Raw genomic sequence first — 18,916 nt, 5'->3', positions numbered from 1 at the left:
TGCTCATCATCTGATGGATTTCGGTCCAAACCACCCAGCTGGGCGTCATGGCTCTATTTAACGGGATTCTCGCTTCTCCGCATTGGTTTCCTGTTCGTTTTCAAATCTGTTTCGAAAGCCCCAAAGTACAAAACCCAAAACCACTGAAGTTGGCACGTTGTGCGAATCGTAAATAAAAACAGAATACAATGCTTTGCAAATCCTTTTCAACTTATATTCAATTCAATGGACTCCAAAGACAAGATATTTAATGTTTGAACTGAGAAACGTCATTGTTTTTTGCAAATAATCATTAACTTAGAATGTAATGGCAGCAACAGTGGTATTTTTACCACTGTGTTCCATGGCCTTTCTTTTTAAGAACATTTTTGGGAACTAAGACGACCAATTTTTGAAGCTTTTTAAGTGGAATTCATTCCCATTCTTGCTTGATGTACAGCTTAAGTTGTCCAACAGTCTGGGGTCTCTGTTGTGGTATTTTAGGCTTCATAATGCTCCACACATTTTCAATGGGGGACAGGTCTGGACCAGTCTAGGCCGATCTGCAAAGGTTCGACTTCAGGTGTCGTTGAGGAGGGAGGGAGGTCCAAAGCGTCTATCATTGAGGTGTCCTCCGGGCTGTTTTCAGAACGGCCTGGTCCTGTTTCCACAGCGTCAAGGCCGTTCGAAGGAGTCAAATCCTAGATTAGGATGTTGGTTTTCCGCGAGCAGACAAAAACAATTACTTTTCTGTTCTATTCGTCCATGCTGAGTGCTCTCAAATTCAATTCAATTCTCCTTTTCAGCAAGCTTCTCCATGATGTGATCCATCTTGCGATTCGGTTCAGAAATCGCCTCAGTCTGTGTTCCCACAGCCCTGCCCAAACCATCCACTGCGACAAACAGCCTTTGGGCTCCTTGAGTGGCTGCCATCGTCTTACGAATTTGACGATACACCAGAGCAAAGCCCAGCCCAATCAGCAAGTGCCCCGCGATCACGGTTCCAAATAGGTAGATGTCTTCCACGTCTTAGATGGAAAGGACTGAGAAGCACATGATTTTCCATTTGTCCCAGGAATCCCTCGCGTACCCCGCAGCAGTGGTTCCATCAGGGCAGCCAGGCTCCCACGAACCTCTTTTCCTCGTCAAAAAGATTTTGTGAATTGCGTCGAGAGTCCAGCTGATCATATCCATGCCTGATGTTTAGATTTGATGACAGCGCAAAGAAAGAGACTTCAAAAAAGTTCAGACAAGACAAAAACCAAGGGAGCGGAAAAAAATGCGACCGCCCTCACCAGAGGCGAGACAGAAACACGTGGCTTGGCATTGTCTTACTGAAATAAATAGGGGCGTCCATGATAACCTTGCTTGGATGGCAACATTTGTTGCTGCAAATCTTGTATGTACCTCTCAGCATTAATGGTGCCTTCACAGATGTGTATGTTACCCATGCCTTGGGCACTAATACACCCTCACGCCATCAGATGCTGGCTTTCGAACTTTGCGCCTAGAACATTTTGGATGGTTCGTTTCCTCTTTGTTCCGGGGGATACAACGTCCATTGTTTTCAAAAACAATTTTAAATGTGGACTCGTCAGACCACAGAACACTTTTCCACTTTGCCTCAGTCCATCTTAGATAATCTTGGGCCCAGCGAATCAGGCGGCGTTTATGGGTGTTGTTGATAAATGGCTTTCGCTTTGCAAAGAGTTTCAACTTGCGCTTACAGATGTAGCGACAAACTGTCGTTGCTGACAGTGGTTTTCTGAAGTGTTCACGAGCCCATGTGGTGATATCCTTTACACACTGATGTTGGTTGTTGATGCAGTACCGCCTGAGGGATTGGAGGTCACGGTCATTCAATGTTACGTGCAATGATCCTCTGAACTTTTTGATGATATTACAGACCGTAGTTGGTGAAATCCCTAACTTCCTTTCAATATCTCATTGAGAAATGTTCATAAAGTGTTCGACAATTTGCTCACCCGTTTGTTCACAAAGCGGTGACCCTCGCCCCATCCTTGTTTGTGAAAGACCGAGCATTTAATGGAAGCTGCTTTTATACCTAATCATGGCACCCACCTGTTCCCAATTAGCCTGTTCACCTGTGGGACGATCCAAATAAGTGTTTGATGAGCATTCCTCACCTTCCTCAGTCTTTTTTGCCACTTGTGCCAGATTTTGTGAAACATGTTGCAGGCATCAAAGTCAAATGAGCTAATATTTGCAAAAAATAAAGTTCTCCAGTTCAAACAAAAAATATCTTGTCTTTGCAGTCTATTCAATTGAATACAGGTTAAAAATGATTTGCACATCAGTGTTCTGTTTTTATTTACGATTTACACAAACGTGCCAACTTCACTGGTTTTGGGTTTTGTACATCACAGAACTCATCCAAATTTATGCCTGAGGTCCGAGGGCCAGTTCCAACTAGGGGAGACAGGGCCTTCTTGTTGTTGGCCCTAATCTTCGGAATGTTCTTTGCAGTCATGTCAGAATTTTTTTACAAGTCTCGTTTTAAAACCCACTTTTATTCTCTGGCTTTTAAATCGGCATGATTTTTGTGGTTCTCTGTGTCTTTTATTGTTTTATTCTATTATACTGATTTGTCTTTTATAGTTTTGCTCCATTTTACTGATATCTTTTATTATTTCTATTAAGTTGTTTTACCAGCTTCCTTTTAAATGCTTGTAATTTGATTTTTTTTATTATTGTTTCTTTTTTATGTGCAGCACTCAGGAGACAGTTTTGTTGTGAATAGTGCAATATAAATAAAGGGTATTGGATTATTAGGACCTCTAACCCCCTTTTAGGAGGGGAGAGTCCACCCACATCCTTTTGTTCGAAGGCGGTCTAAAAAGATGAGGTGAGAAGAGCTGAATTTGAGCAATTTAGGGGTGAGTACAAACAATAGCAATACCAGCGCTGTGAAAAACAGCCAAGAAATTAAAATCTCTAAAATATGGTCCACCTTGGTCGGTCTGCATTGGCAGGGATCGAAACTGAAAGTTAACTTGACATGTGTGGCGAGCGCACACACATTATCCGCCACTCGCACCTCATAACACCATTAAACTAGAGATTACAACTAACCGTATTTTCCCGAAAATAGAGCGCAGCGGTATATAAGCCGCAGCCACAGAATTGCAAAAAATTGTGTGTAGAATTTTGAGGGAAAAAATTTATAAATTCCATTTTTGGAATAAGGTGATTTCGTACTATTTAATAATTAATAAATTAGCACAATTTTCGAACAAAAAAACTTTTTCAAATTATCATTATGGGGTATTGTGTGTAGAATTTTGAGGACAGAAATGAATACATTACATTTTTGGAATACAGTGGTTTCTTACAATTTGATAAGTTAGCAACATTTTCAAACAAAAAACCTCTTTCAAATTGTCCTTATGGGGTGTTGTGTGTAGAATTTTGAGGACAAAAATACATTTATTCATTTTTTGGAATAAAAGTGATTTCTTACTATTTAATCATTAATAAATTAGCAAAATTTTTCAAAGAAAAAATATTTTTGAAACTGTCATTATGGGGGTTTGTGTGTAGAATTTTTAGGACAAAAATGAATTTATTACATTTTTGGAATAAAGTGATTTCTTACTATTAAATATTTAATAAATTAGCAACATTTTTTAACCAAAAATGTTTTGAAGTGGTCATTATGGGGTATTGTGTGTAGAATTTGAGGACAACAATTTATTTATTCAATTTTTGGAATAAGTTGATTTCTTACTAATTAATCTTTGACATATTTTGTGCTCGACAAAAGAAAAGTAGTGAGAGTTGACTAACGCGTCGCAGATACATAAATTGTGAAATGAGTTATTTACACATATATATTTTGTAAATATTTATTTACATACCTTAATTGTCTCCGATCGGTGTCTGTTACAGGGCAGTAAAACGGTGGATAAAACAAAACAGAAGTCATCGTCATGGACCCGCTAGCTCTCTTCAGCTAAACAGACTCAATAGCTCCAAGGTGATGTTTTGGTGAATTTACGGAGAAATTTGTGAAACCAAAACAATACAAAAAGAATGCCATACACATGTTAGCATATAAGCTAATGCCAATGGCGCTTGCGTGATTACATTACAATAGCGCGTACAAATATGCATGAAAACACTCCAACATACATCATACATGGGAAGGTTTAGTACAGGGGTCACCAACCTTTTTGGAAACCAAGAGCTACTTTTTGGGTACTGATTAATGTGAAGGGCTACCAGTTTGATACACACTTAAATAAATGGCTAGAAATAGCCAATTTGCTCAATTTACCTTTAATAAATAAATCTATATATATTTAAAAAATGTTTTTTTCTGTCTGTCATTCCGTCGTACATTTTTTTACGGAAGGTTTTTTGTAGAGAATAAACTGAAAAAAAACACTTAATTGAACGGTTTAAAAGAGGACAAACCACGAAAAAAAAAAAAAAGTGTAATTTTGAAACATAGTTTATCTTCAATTTCGACTCTTTAAAATTCAAAATTCAAACGAAAAAAATGAAGAGAAAAACTACCTAATTTGAATCTTTTTGACAAAATGAAAAAAAATAATTTATGGAACATCATTAGTAATTTTTCCTGATTAAGATTAATTTTAGAATTTTGATGACATGTTTTAAATAGGTTAAAATCCAATCTGCACTTTGTTAGAATATATAACAAATTGAACCAAGCTATATTTCAAACAAACACAAATCATTATTTCTTCTCGATTTTCCACAACAAAATTTTTTAAAGAAATTCTAAAGACTTTGAAATAAGATTTAAATTTGATTCTACAGTTTTTTTATATTTGCCAGAATATATATTTTTTAATTTCATTCATAAATTTGAAGAAATATTTCACAAATATTCTTCATCAAAAAAACAGAAGCTAAAATGAAGAATTAAATTAAAATGTATTTATTATTCTTTACAAAAAAAAATAAAAAATACTTGAACATTGATTTAAATTGTCAGGAAAGAAGAGGAAGGAATTTAAAAGGTAAAAAGGTACATGTGTTTAAAAATCCTAAAATCATTTTTAATGTTGTATTTTTTCTCTAAAATTGTCTTTCTGAAAGTAATAAGAAGCAATGTAAAAAAATTAATGAATTTATTTAAACAAGTGAAGACCAAGTCTTTAAAATATTTGCTTGGATTTTCAAATTCTATTTGAGTTTTGTCTCTCTAAGAATTAAAAAATGTTGAGCAAAGCGAGACCAGCCTGCTAGTAAATAAAGTTTAAAAAATAGAGGCAGCTCACAGGTAAGTGCTGCTATTTGACTTATTTTTAGAACAGGCCAGTGGGCTACTCATCTGGTTCTTACGGGCTACCTGGTGTCTGCGGGCACCGTGTTGGTGACCCCTGGTTTAGTAGATACGAATTGTTTTAGTTATATTGTAAAACTTAAACATTGCTTGGAGTGGTGGATTAAGAATCCATACGATAAACGCTATGGACGACGAGAAAAGGGAACCTGCAGTGAGCAATCTCGTCCAAAAGATGGTGCCATAGGACAAACCCTAACACACCAGTTCGGTGTATTTGCAAGGGTTTGACGAAAACTACTAGCATTATGGCCGTCAGCGAAGAAAAATCCACCAAATTAGCTGCACCGTTTTATAAGCCACAGGGTTCAAAGCGTAGGAGAACAGTAGCGGCTTACAGAATTCCAGCTGTGTGTGTGTGAGAGTGCGTGGATAAGAAAACAGGGTGTGCTCATCATGTGTTATCTCGTGGAGCAGAACCAAGGAACATTCTAAGGCCTTCTATTCTACTTCACGGTGGAAAAGATTCCTCGAACATTCTGATCAAGGGTTTTCCTTCACTCCGTCCCCAAAGTGGTTGCTCACATGAGGTGTGTTTTTTTTTTTTTTTTTTGTGGGTTTGAGACTGCACGCTTTCGATGATATAAAGTGATACTGAAGACATACCTTTTTATTTAAAAACGTCACGCTTCCCAGGAACACCACATCTATTTGGATATATTCCTTTTTTAAATCCATATTTGACCATAGTTTGTGCACACCTGGAGGGAAGAGAGAGTCCAACAAACTGTAGCTGGAGATTTGTTCTGACCAATTATGACCTCACGACGGTGGTAGAGCGAACATCTCATCCATAAATCAGTGAAACTTACCCTGATTGGGGATTTGAACCCATACTAGTAACAAATCAGTACTTTCAAAATGGCTCTGGGGTTTAAACCTCACCCAAAACGGTGCTTTAGAAATTTAAAAAAAATCCCCTTTTTTTTTTTTTTTTTAAACAATAAAATAAAGTATTTTTATTTTGATGGAATCTTGGGACATTGAAGTTGAACAAACTAATAATTCAATAATTAAATTATTTCCAAGTAAAAAATGCAAAGATAAGAAATACAAACAAGTTATATAATTATTGAAGACAATGTGTAAAAAAAAAAAAAAAAAAAACGCTTACTTGACTTGTAATGTTTGATCGTCAAATTTCCAAGTGTTCTTGAACGCAACCTCGCTCATGTGTTTTTATAGTGGCAACGAGCAGTGTTGGGAGTCAACTCTCACTACTTTTCTTTTGTCGAGCACAAAGAAAAGAACATTTTAGTTAAATGTAAGTTGTGTCTTGGATCAAACATCCCATCTACTGCCCAAAACATTGATTCAAATCTGCTGAAACAGCTACAAAAGCAACATGCTTGGACGAAGCTAGTAAAGAGAGACACACTTCAGCTCCACCTAAGGATTTGAACGGAGGCACTGCTAGCCAGGACAACATTGATAGAGCCATTGCAGCGTATGTGCTAGAAGACATGCAGGCTATTTCTACAGTGGAGTCAACTGCTTTCAGGCAGCTATTTAGCATGATGGCGGGCATCAAATGGCACTAAAACAGGTCCGGTGGCCATGGATGAAGTGCTGGCTGTCCGGAGTCAGGACCTGGGGTGGAACGCTCGCCTGTCCATCAGTTGGGGACCTCTCTGCACTGGTGACCCGTCTCCGCTCGGGATGGTCTCCTGCTGGCCCCACTATGAACTGGACTCTCACCATTATGTTAGATCCACTATGGACTGGACTCTCACCATTATGTTAGAGCCACTATGGAATGGATTTTCACACTATTATGTTAGAGCCACAATGGACTGGACTCTCACAATATGATGCTACATCCACTATGGACAGGACTCTCACAATATGATGCTAGATCTACTATGAACTGGACTCTCACAATATTATGCTAGATCCACTATGGACTGGACTCTCACTATTATGTTAGATCCACTATGGACTGGACTCTCATTATTATGTTAGATCCACTATGGACTGGACTCTCACTATTATGTTAGATCCACTATGGACTGGACTCTCACTATTGTGTTAGATCCACTATGGACTGGACTCTCACTATTATGTTAGATCCACTATGGACTGGACTCTCACTATTATGTTGGATCCACTTTTGGACTGGACTCTCACTATTATGTTAGATCCACGATGGACTGGACTCTCACCATTATGTTAGAGCCACTATGGAATGGATTTTCACCATTATGTTAGAGCCACTATGGAATGGACTCTCACAATATGATGCTACATCCACTATGGACTGGACTCTCACAATATGATGCTAGATCCACTATGGACTGGACTTTCACAATATTATGCTAGATCCGCTATGGACTGGACTCTCACTATCATGTTAAATCCACTATGGACTGGATTCTCAAAATATTATGCAAGATCCACTATGGACAGGACTCTCACAAAATGATGCTAGATACACTATGGACTGGACTCTCACTATTATGTTGGATCCACTATGGACAGGACTCTCACAAAATGATGCTAGATACACTATGGACTGGACTCTCACAATATTATGCTTGATCCACTATGGACTGGACTTTCACAATATTATGCTGGATCCACTATGGACTGGACTTTCACACTATTATGTTAGATCCACTATGGACCGGACTCTCACTATTATGTTAGATCCACTATGGATTGGACTCTCAAAGTATTATGCTAGATCCACTATGGACTGGACTCTCACAATATTATGCCAGATCCACTATGGACTGGACTCTCACTATTATGTTAGATCCACTATAGACCGGACTCTCACTATTATGTTAGATCCAATATGGACTGGACTCTCACTATCATGTTAGATCCACCATGGACTGGACTTTCACAATATTATGTTAGACCCACTAGACGTCCATTGCATCCGGTCTCCCCTAGAGGGGTGGGAGTTACCCACATTTGCGGTTTTCTCCAAGGTTTCTTATAGTCATTCTCATCTACGTCCCACTGGGTTGTGAGTTTTTCCTTGCCCTTATGTGGCCGCTGATCCGCGGATGTCGTTGTGGCCTGTCCAGCCCTTTGAGACACTAGTGATTTAGGGCTATAAATAAACATTGATTGATTGATCGTTTACAAACTGAGCTCGGAGAGGAAGTGACGCCAGAAAGACCGTGCCCCACACAGGAAGTGACATCAGAAAGACCGTGCCCCAGCCAGCTTCACAACAACCCGTTTGGTAACTCGCCGGCAACCACTTAGAAAGATGGACGCGAGTCATCCAGACATGCCCATGTTTCCCTTTCCTCGACATGTACTGACGCTTGTGGAAATCACACATGAATACCTGAAGATAATGTGATTGCAGCTATTCGGGATACAACATTTCTCAGACGGCAAGAGAACTTTATAATGTCCGGGTCAGCTGTGATTCTACTTACAGAAAAACTTTGTCCATTTGTCGAAGGAGAGACAACGAGAATGCGGTCTACCGTGGATGTGATAAAAAAAAATTGAAAAACGTAGCGTGTGCTTTGTGTTACCTTGCCGACGAGGGAAGACTATGTAAAACATGGAATGCATTTGGACTGGCAGAGCAGAACGTATCAGTTATTGTCTGCCATGTATGTCGCCGACTCAACGTCTATGTCCAGAGTATATAAAGTCACAGAAAACCAAATGGACAATGAAGATGAAGGTAAAATAGTGATGAGTGTCCTAACCAGATACAGTATCTAGTCCCTAGTTTAATTGATGCAAAATCTTATTTTTCACATTGTTTACTTTCACTTGTCCATTTAAGATTTGATTAATCTATGATGGCTCAGATGTGATTCACTACAATGGAATTAACTGGATTTCAGTTAATTGAAACACCACAACACTGGATATTGTTCAGATAAGTTAAATTTAATTCAATTTAAAAACCTCTAAAGTCTTAGTGGCCACTTGCATTGGACAGCACCTTTTAGCTCTTATTTCCAAAATGGTGTACACTACTGAATTGGGGTCTTATGGCCACTTATGTGGACACTTATACTGCCATCTGGTGGTATCAGAAGAATATAACATACAATGGAATTTGGAAAATAAAAAGTATAAAAATAAGAATTGGCATGTCACTAAACATGAAGTACACGTTTGTGTACATCATATAAAAATATGTGTTACGGCTATTCTGTCGTTCCAAAAAGCTTTGAAAAAATAAAGTTTGCAGAGTAGCCTTGAGGAGGAGGTTATATGACGCACTAAATTCTTGGATAAGCACTCATGGAGATATTTCTAGATTCAAAATGTTAATTTATTTTCATAAACAAAAAATATTCACCGTGGTTGACTTTCTATAATAATCAAAAATAAACTATATAGTGGTAGAACAAACTATTTCACTCCTCACTCCTTCAGCATGTCAGACAGACAAAGGCAGCGCCCAGCTGTGCTGTCTTCTTAATTATAGGAGCAGGAAGTGGCTGACCAGGAAGAGTGTGAGCAGCTGAACACAATCAATCAATCATAATTCATCTAAAACACCCAAAAAATAATTAACATCTTCATTGGCATTATTGAATTAGATTGTCAAAACAATCAATAAATATATCATATAAATAGGCTCCAACAATATGGTTCATAGTTTTTATTCCAATTAGGGTCCAATAAGCCCAAATAGCAAAGAGAAATTAAAAAAAAGCATGTGAAACAAACAGCTTGGGCCTTAAGAGGTTAAAACCCTTTTTTTTTTTGCATTTTGCGTGAAAGAACACTTCAATTGTTGCCATGGCAACCTTGGATTAAGTTATCCAAAACAGCGGACCAGGCTGGGCAAGACAGTGCTAAAATGATGGATGTTGTTACTTTGCAGGACGACAAGAATCTTTAAATAAAGTCACCTGGTTTAGTTTGTCCTGAATGTAGCTTTAATTGCTCTGCTTTTATCGTGGTAATTGTATCTGTTATGCACCTTTGGGTTTTTTTAGGCTTGCAAGCCTGAAAACTGCACCCACCATTTTTGTGCTAATCCCTTTTTTGTACAAATATTGTCATAACGGTGTTGCAGGAACGCAGGTGACGAGAGCTTGATTGTCACTGCGTGCCTCTGCACATTTGTTCCCCATAAAGACCCACATGGAAAAATCGAGTTGGCGTCCGATCAGACGATACACCAGATCAAATTGAAAAAATAAAGCATGTAAACAAACAGCTTGTGCCTTAAGAGGTTAAAAACTTGTCCACAAAGCAACACTGGAGGCGACCATGACGAGCGCATTTTCCGCGCATGCATACTAGGTTGTGTTGCGCTGGCGGACGGAGGAAGGGAGGGGGTCTTAAACCACCAAAAGTGGGTGCGTGTGTGGACAGGGATAAGGTTAGGTGGGATTTACCCTGGATAGAAGGGGCCCTTCTCCGAGGGAGGAGTGCTTGATTTGTTCACCCTGACTCACCTACGTGCAATTTGGCCAAATTGGAGAGTTTTTACACTCCAGTTCTCTCACTATTATGGTAGATCCACTATGGACTGGACTGTCACTATTATGTTAGATCCACTATGGACTGGACTCTCACTATTATGTTAGATCCACTATGGACTGGACTCTCACTATTATGTTAGATCCACTATGGACTGGACTCTCACTATTATGTTAGATCCACTATGGACTGGACTCTCACCATTATGTTAGATCCACTATGGACTGGACTCTCACTATTATGTTGGATCCACTATGGACTGGACTTTCACACTTTTATGTTAGATCCACTATGGACTGGACTCTCACGATATGATGCTAGATCCTCTATGGACTGGACTTTCACTATTATGATAGATCCACTATGGACTGGACTCTCACTATTATGTTGGATCCACTATGGACTGGACTCTCACAATTATGTTAGATCCACTATGGACTGGACTCTCACCATTATGTTAGATCCACTATGGACTGGACTATCACTATTATGTTGGATCCACTATGGACTGGACTTTCACACTTTTATGTTAGATCCACTATGGACTGGACTCTCACAATATTATGCTGGATCTAGTATGGACTGGACTCTCACTATTATGTTAGATCCACTATGGACTGGACTATCACTATTATGTTGGATCCACTATGGACTGGACTTTCACACTTTTATGTTAGATCCACTATGGACTGGACTCTCACTATTATGTTGGATCCACTATCGACTGGACTCTCACAATTATGTTAGATCCACTATGGACTGGACTCTCACCATTATGTTAGATCCACTATGGACTGGACTCTCACTATTATGTTAGAGCCACTATGGACTGGACTCTCACAATATTATGCAAGATCCACTATGGACTGGACTCTAACAATATTATGTAAGATCCACTGTGGACTGGACTCTCACTATTTTGTTAGATCCACCATGGACTGGACTCTCACTATTATGCTAGATCCACTATGGACTGGACTCTCACAATATGTTATATCCACTATGGACTGGACTCTCACAATATTATGCAAGATCCACTATGGACTGGACTCTCACTATTATGTTAGATCCACTATGGACTGGACTCACAATATTATACAAGATCCACTATTGACTGGACTCTCACAATATTATGCAAGATCCACTATGGACTGGACTCTAACAATATTATGTAAGATCCACTGTGGACTGGACTCTCACTATTTTGTTAGATCCACCATGGACTGGACTCTCACTATTATGAAAGATCCACTTTGGACTGGACTCTCACAATATGTTATATCCACTATGGACTGGACTCTCACAATATTATGCAAGATCCACTACGGACTGGACTCTCACTATTATGTTAGATCCACTATGGACTGGACTCACAATATTATGCAAGATCCACTATGGACTGGACGTAAAGCCGACATATAGACCAAAGACCAGGACTGACCTGCTCTTGGCCCTTGATGTGGAGGGGTGTAACATGTTCATTCCCACTTCCTTTCCCTGCTGCCACCTCGTCAGCAGGAAGTGATCCTCCTCTCCAGTCCATCCCGTGGTGACCTGGAGAGGAAACAGACCGTGACACCTGTCTGTCCTCGCAAGAAGGAAGCGTCTGGCGTGAAAAAGGAGCCCACCGTCTGCCTGTGGGTGGCGACGACCACGACGTACCCCACCGGGGCTTAGCAAGATCATGTGTAGGACTTCCTGTTTGGCAGGCAGATGACTTGGGACGAGTGGCGTGTGGATCGATACTGAAATAACGATCCCGTCGATACCAGACTTTCATGCTCCAATATTGATCCTCAAATCAAAGTATCGATACTTTTTGATACTTCAGGGGTGTCCAAACTTTTTCCACCATATAGAAAAGTCACAGTCTGCGGTGGCCAAAGTGATATTTTTTTATTTAAAAACAGATATTGTGTCAGCTTTGTGTGATAAGTGACTCAGTATATTAGTGATTATTGGTGACAACACTTCACATTTTTCTCATTAAACATTTTTTTTTATTACATTTGTACTGTTGGTTTTTACAATAATAATCTGATTATGTAGCTGCATAACTTTGTGTCATGTTCAGTTACATATTTAACAGTGTTTATTATTGGGCCCTTGTACGCAACAGTGTTTATTATTGGGCCCTTGTACGCAACGGTGTTTATTATTGGGCCCTTGTACGCAACGGTGTTTATTATTGGGCCCTTGTACGCAACAGTGTTTATTATTGGGCCCTTGTACGCGACAGTGTTTATTATTGGGCTCTTGTACGCGACAGTGTTAATGATTGGGCCCTTGCGTTCAACAGCGTTAATGATTGGGCCCTTGCATTTAACAGTGTTTATCTTTGGGCCTTTGCATTTAACAGTGTTTATCTTTGGGCCCTTGCATTTAACAGTGTTTATCTTTGGGCCCTTGTGCGCAACGGTGTTTATTATTGGGCCCTTGTACGCAACGGTGTTTATTATTGGGCCCTTGTACGCAACAGTGTTTATTATTGGGCCCTTGTACGCAACAGTGTTTATTTTACTGGGCCCTTGTACGCGACAGTGTTTATCATTGGGCCCTTGTACGCGACAGTGTTTATTATTGGGCCCTTGTACGCGACAGTGTTTATTATTGGGCCCTTGTACGCAACGGTGTTTATTATTGGGCCCTTGTACGCAACGGTGTTTATTATTGGGCCCTTGTACGTAACAGTGTTTATTATTGGGCCCTTGTACGTAACAGTGTTAATGATTGGGCCCTTGTGTTCAACAGCGTTAATGATTGGGCCCTTGCATTTAACAGTGTTTATCTTTGGGCCCCTGTATTTAACAGTGTTTATCTTTGGGCCCTTGCATTTAACAGTGTTTATCTTTGGGCCCTTGGATTTAACAGTGTTTATCTTTGGGCCCTAGCATTTAACAGTGTTTATCTTTGGGCCCTTGCATTTAACAGTGTTTATCTTTGGGCCCTTGCATTTAACAGTGTTTATCTTTGGGCCCTTGCATTTAACAGTATTTACCTTTGGGCCCTTGCATTTAACAGTGTTTATCTTTGGGCCCTTGCATTTAACAGTGTTTATCTTTGGGCCCTTGCATTTAACAGTGTGTATTTTTGGAACACTGCTACATACAAGGGCCCAAAAATAAACACTGTTACATACAAGGGCCAAATAATCAACACTGCTAAATTCAAAGGCCCAGTAATAAACACTGTTAAATGCAAGGGCCCAATAATAAACACTGTTAAATGCAAGGGCCCAATAATAACAACTGTTAAATGCAAGGGCCCAATAATAAAAACTGTTAAATGCAAGGGCCCAATAATAAAAACTGTTAAATGCAAGGGCCCAATAATAAAAACTGTTAAATGCAAGGGCCCAATAGTAAACACTTTTCAATGCAAGGGCCCAATAGTAAACACTGTTAAATGCAAGGGCCCCATAATAAACACTGCTACATACAAGGGCCCAATAATAAACACTGCTACATTCAAGGGCCCAATAATAAACACTGTTAAATGCAAGGGCCCAATAATAAACACTGCTACATAGAAGGGCCCCATAATAAACACTGTTAAATGCAAGGGCCCAATAATAAACACTGCTACATACAAGGGCCCCATAATAAACACTGCTACATACAAGGGCCCAATAATAAACACTGTTGATATATTGTTATTTACAGATAAATGATAATAAATAAATAACACTAACATGTACTATTTACATATTGTTATTTACAAGATTGGCTGAAGAATGCTCTACCCACCTGATAAGGCAAAGGAGAACGAGATGGCACTATTAGCTGCTCACAGACGCTACCCAGTGGTCGTTTGTTTCACTCGCAGGATTCTCACAGGACTGAGGCCAAAATACAACCCTACCTCTCCAACACGTCCGTTAGTTTTCTGACTCATCCCACTCAGATGAAGCTCTTACTAACACTCCACACGACAAAACGATGAAAAGTATGTATGGTATCGTCCATCAGTGTCAGTATCAGCCGATACTTAAGGCTGCTTTAGCGGAATGGGAAGTGAAACTGGGGACACCTACTTGCTGTCAGGTCCGAAGTGTTGCGGCGACATGCTTCTTCAAAATGACCCGGATTGTGCCACACCGCACCTGGAAATGAAAATATGACACGTTATTTTCCAAGACTTGTCTTTATTTTTAGGAACAGTGCATTCTTTTTTTTTTTTTTTTTTTTTTTTTTTTTTAACTGCGATATCCAACTTGAAGGACGTGCCCGTCGTTATTTCCTTGGCACCTTGCACCGCTCACTACAAAACCCAAAACCAGTGAAGTTGGCACGTTGTGTAATTCGTAAAAATAAAAAATAAAAAGAATACAATGATTTGCAAATCCTTTCCAACTTGTATTCAATTGAATAGACTGCAAAGAACAAGATAATTAATGTTTACATTGAGAAACTGATTTTTTTTGGTGTGCAAATAATCAACTTGGAACTTAATGGCAGCAACACATTGCAAAAACGTTGGCACAGGGGCATGTTTACCACTGTATTACATGGCCTTTCCTTTTAACAACACTCAGTAAATGTTTTGGAACTGAGACCACTTTTTGAAGCTTTTCAGGTGGAATTCTTTCCCATTCTTGCTTGATGTACAGCTTAAGTTGTTCAACAGTCCGGCTTTGGTATTTTAGGCTTCATAATGCGCCACACATTTTCAATGGGAGACAGGTCTGGACTACAGGCAGGCCAGTCTAGTACCCGCACTTGTAACACGTGCAGAATGTGACTCTGCATTGTTTTGCTGAAATAAGCAGGGGCGTCCATGGAAAAGACGTTGCTCCAAAACTTGTATGTACCTTTCAGCATTAATGGTGCCTTCACAGATGTGCAAGTTACCCATGCCTTGGGCACTAATAAACGCCCATTCCATCACAGATGCTGGCTTTTGAACTTGGCGCCTGTGACAATCCGGATGATTATTTTCCTCTTTGTTCCGGAGGACACGACGTCCACAGTTTCCAAAAACCATTTGAAAAGTGAAAAGTGGACTCGTCAAGAGACCACAGAACACTTTTCCACTTCGCATCAGTCCATCTTAGATGAGCTCGGGCCCAGCGAAGCCGGCGGCGGTTCCGGGTGTTGTTGATAAATGGCTTCGGCATTTAACTTGCACTTAGAAATGTAGCAACAAACTGTAGTCACTGAGAATGGTTTTCTGAAGTGTTCCTGAGCCCATGTGGTGATATCCTTTACGGACTGATGTCGCTTTTTGATGCAGTACCACCTGAGAGATCCAAGGTCACGGGCATTCAATGTTAACGTGCAGGGATTTCTCCAGATTCTCTGAACGTTTTGATGTTATTGCGGACCGTAGATGGTGACATCCCTCAATTTCTTGCAATAGCTGGTTGAGAAATGTTGTTCTTAAACTGTTTCACAATTTGCTCAAGCATTTGTTCACAAAGTGGTGACCTTTGCCCCATCCTTGTTTGTGAATGACTGATCATTTCATGGAAGCTGCTTTTACACCTAATCATTGCACTCACCTGTTCCCAATCAGCCCGTCCACCTGTGGGATGTTCGAAATAAGTGTTTGATGAGCAATCCTCAACTTTCTCTGTCTTTTTTGCCACTCGTGCCAGCTTTTTCCAAACATGTCGCAGGCATCAAATTCCAAATGAGCTATTATTTGCAAAAAATATCCAAGTTTTCCAGTTCCAACGTTAAATATCTTGTCTTTGCAGTCTATTCACTTGAATATAAGTTGAGAGGGATTTGCAAATCATTGTATTCTGTTTTTATTTTTACGAACTACACAACGTGCCAACTTCACTGGTTTTGGGTTTTGTATTTTTTTTTGTGACCGCAGAAGAGCTGAAAAAATGTGGGACAACCCTCCGCTTTCAAGTCTGCTCCCGGTGCCGCTCAGGACGGCCATCGTTTCTCATGCCGCTAATTGGCGGGCTCGTTAAGAGTGTCTTCCTGGTGCGAAACCTTCATAATAAATGGCGGTCATTACAGCGTGCGACAAGGTCATTTGTCAAGGTGAGGTAGCGTTCAGTGGCTGGGAGCTTAAAATCGCCGCTTTGAAATCCTTCTGATGGATCCCTGGCTGGGGATGAAACATGTTTTTTGTGGTTGCCGTGGCGACCGCGGATCACACATTTTTAATCGCTTGTCCTGCCAGGAAACTTCATGTGGTGTTAGCCCCAGGATGGGGTTTTAGGATACTTGCAAACGACGCGAAAACTTCCGTTTACTTGTGTTACGGCAGTTATGTTCTTGCACGCATCACTCTTCCCATGGCTTTCTTTTTCTAATCTTTAAAACATTACATCCAAAACAAGAATACAATAATTATTTTTGAAACTGTACACAAACGATGTGCTCAGCAGCCTTAAATGGGAAATAAATCAAATTTTTGTACTACTTTATTTACATTATATATATATATATATATATATAACTTCTCAATGTCATGTATTATTCATATATATTTACACAAACTGACATTTTTTAGGGTCCGCCAGGCCCATTACAAAAGGACCTTATTGAAACTTTAAGGTTTTATTATTATTATTCTTTATTATCATTATTCCGCACCTTCACACCCTAATTTGACCCCCTTAACATGCTTCAAAACTCACCAAATTTGACACGCACGTCGGTATGGCAAACCTTCCCAATCTATTAAGCAACCGAACCCCAAAAATCTAAATTGCGCGCTAGCGCCCCCTAGGAAGAAACAAAACAGCTTGTAACTTCCGTTAGCAATGTCGTGGAGACATGAAACAAAAACCTCTATGTAGGGCGGACTTAGACCTAGGTTTCCTAATTTTACTTTCTAGGGCAAAAATCAACAAAAATTTTGCAAAAACACATTCAAAGCTAAATTTTCGCAAAAAAAGGCCATTTTTGCCTCTTTGAGCTGTAATTTGACTCCCTTAAAATGATTCCAAACTTACCGAACTTGGCACACACATCAGGACTGGCAAAAATTGTGATCTAATGAAAAAACCAAACCCCAAAACTCAAAATTGCGCACTAGCGCAATTTTTGAATAAAACACAAAAAACTGCTCCTAGGAAGAAAATACTGACAAAACTGATTGTAACTTCCTGTAGGAATGCCGGAAAGACATAAAACAAAAAGCTATATGTAGGTCTCACTTAGACCTATATTTCAATAATTGACATCCTTCAGCAAAATTCAACAGGAAGTTAAAAATTACCCCTTCAAAATAAAAGTTGTGTAAACACCCATCACCTTTTTTCAAACGTTATCTCCTCGGTGCGCGTTTGTCGTTTCGGCTTCAAACTCGCACAGGAGAGAAATTGAACCCTTCCGACAAAACTGCTTGTAACTTCTGTTAGGAATGTTGTAGAGACATGAAACAAAAACTTTTATGTAGGTCTGACTTCGGTCGCGGGGGCAGCAGCCAAAGGCGGACCCGACCAACGCTGCTTGCAGCTTTAATTATAAATTGTTACTTACAGATAAACGCTGACATATGTTATGTATGTATTGTTATTTAAAGATAAACTCCGACAGGCATTATTTATATATTATTTACAGATAAAGACTGACATTTATTAATTGTATGTTATTTACAGATAAAGACTGACAGGTATTAGTTATATATTGTCATTTACAAATACATTGACATCTATTCTTTATATTTTGTTATTTCAAGAAAAACACTGAAATATATTTATATATTGTTATTTACAGATAAACACTGACATGTATTATTTACATTTTGTTATTTAGTGATAAACACTGATAAGTATTATTTATATGTTGTTAGTGACAGATAAACACTGACATTACTTACATATTTTATTTACAGATAAACACTGAAATTATTTGTATATTGTTATTTAGGAATAAACACTGACATGTAGTATTTGCATGTTATTTACAGACAAACACTGATATTTATGAATTGTATCTCATTTACAGATAAACGCTGACATATATTATTTAAGTATTATTTAGAGATAAACACTGACATGTATTATTTATATATTTTTGGGGACGGAAACACTGACATTTATTCTTAATATATTGTTATTTAGAGATAAACACTGACATGTATTATTTTTATGTTATTTACAGATAAACACTGACATTTATCAATTTTATGTTATTTACAGATAAACGCTGACATGTATTATTTATATATTGTCATTTACAGATAAACACTGTCATGTATAAATATATTTTT

At 39.0% G+C, this 18,916-nt stretch overlaps 1 protein-coding gene across 2 annotated transcripts in view; it reads right to left on the bottom strand.

Moving 5' to 3' along the window:
* col8a2 (collagen, type VIII, alpha 2) overlaps positions 1-18,916 on the bottom strand; it is a 319,105-nt gene that overhangs the window by 295,957 nt on the left and 4,232 nt on the right. The window contains exons 2-3 of one of the 2 annotated variants that reach the window (XM_061882467.1): positions 14,769-14,837; positions 12,177-12,289 (exon numbers count right to left, since the gene is read on the bottom strand). The gene's annotated coding sequence lies outside the window, so the exon portion shown is untranslated. The remainder of the gene's footprint in view (positions 1-12,176; positions 12,290-14,768; positions 14,838-18,916) is intronic. The other variant, XM_061882468.1, reaches the window with a different exon arrangement.

The sequence above is a fragment of the Nerophis ophidion genome, linkage group LG21 (assembly GCF_033978795.1).
Source record: "Nerophis ophidion isolate RoL-2023_Sa linkage group LG21, RoL_Noph_v1.0, whole genome shotgun sequence".
NCBI lineage: Eukaryota > Metazoa > Chordata > Actinopteri > Syngnathiformes > Syngnathidae > Nerophis > Nerophis ophidion.
Note: the sequence above shows the minus strand (reverse complement) of the source record. Positions and strands in the feature narration are given on the sequence as shown.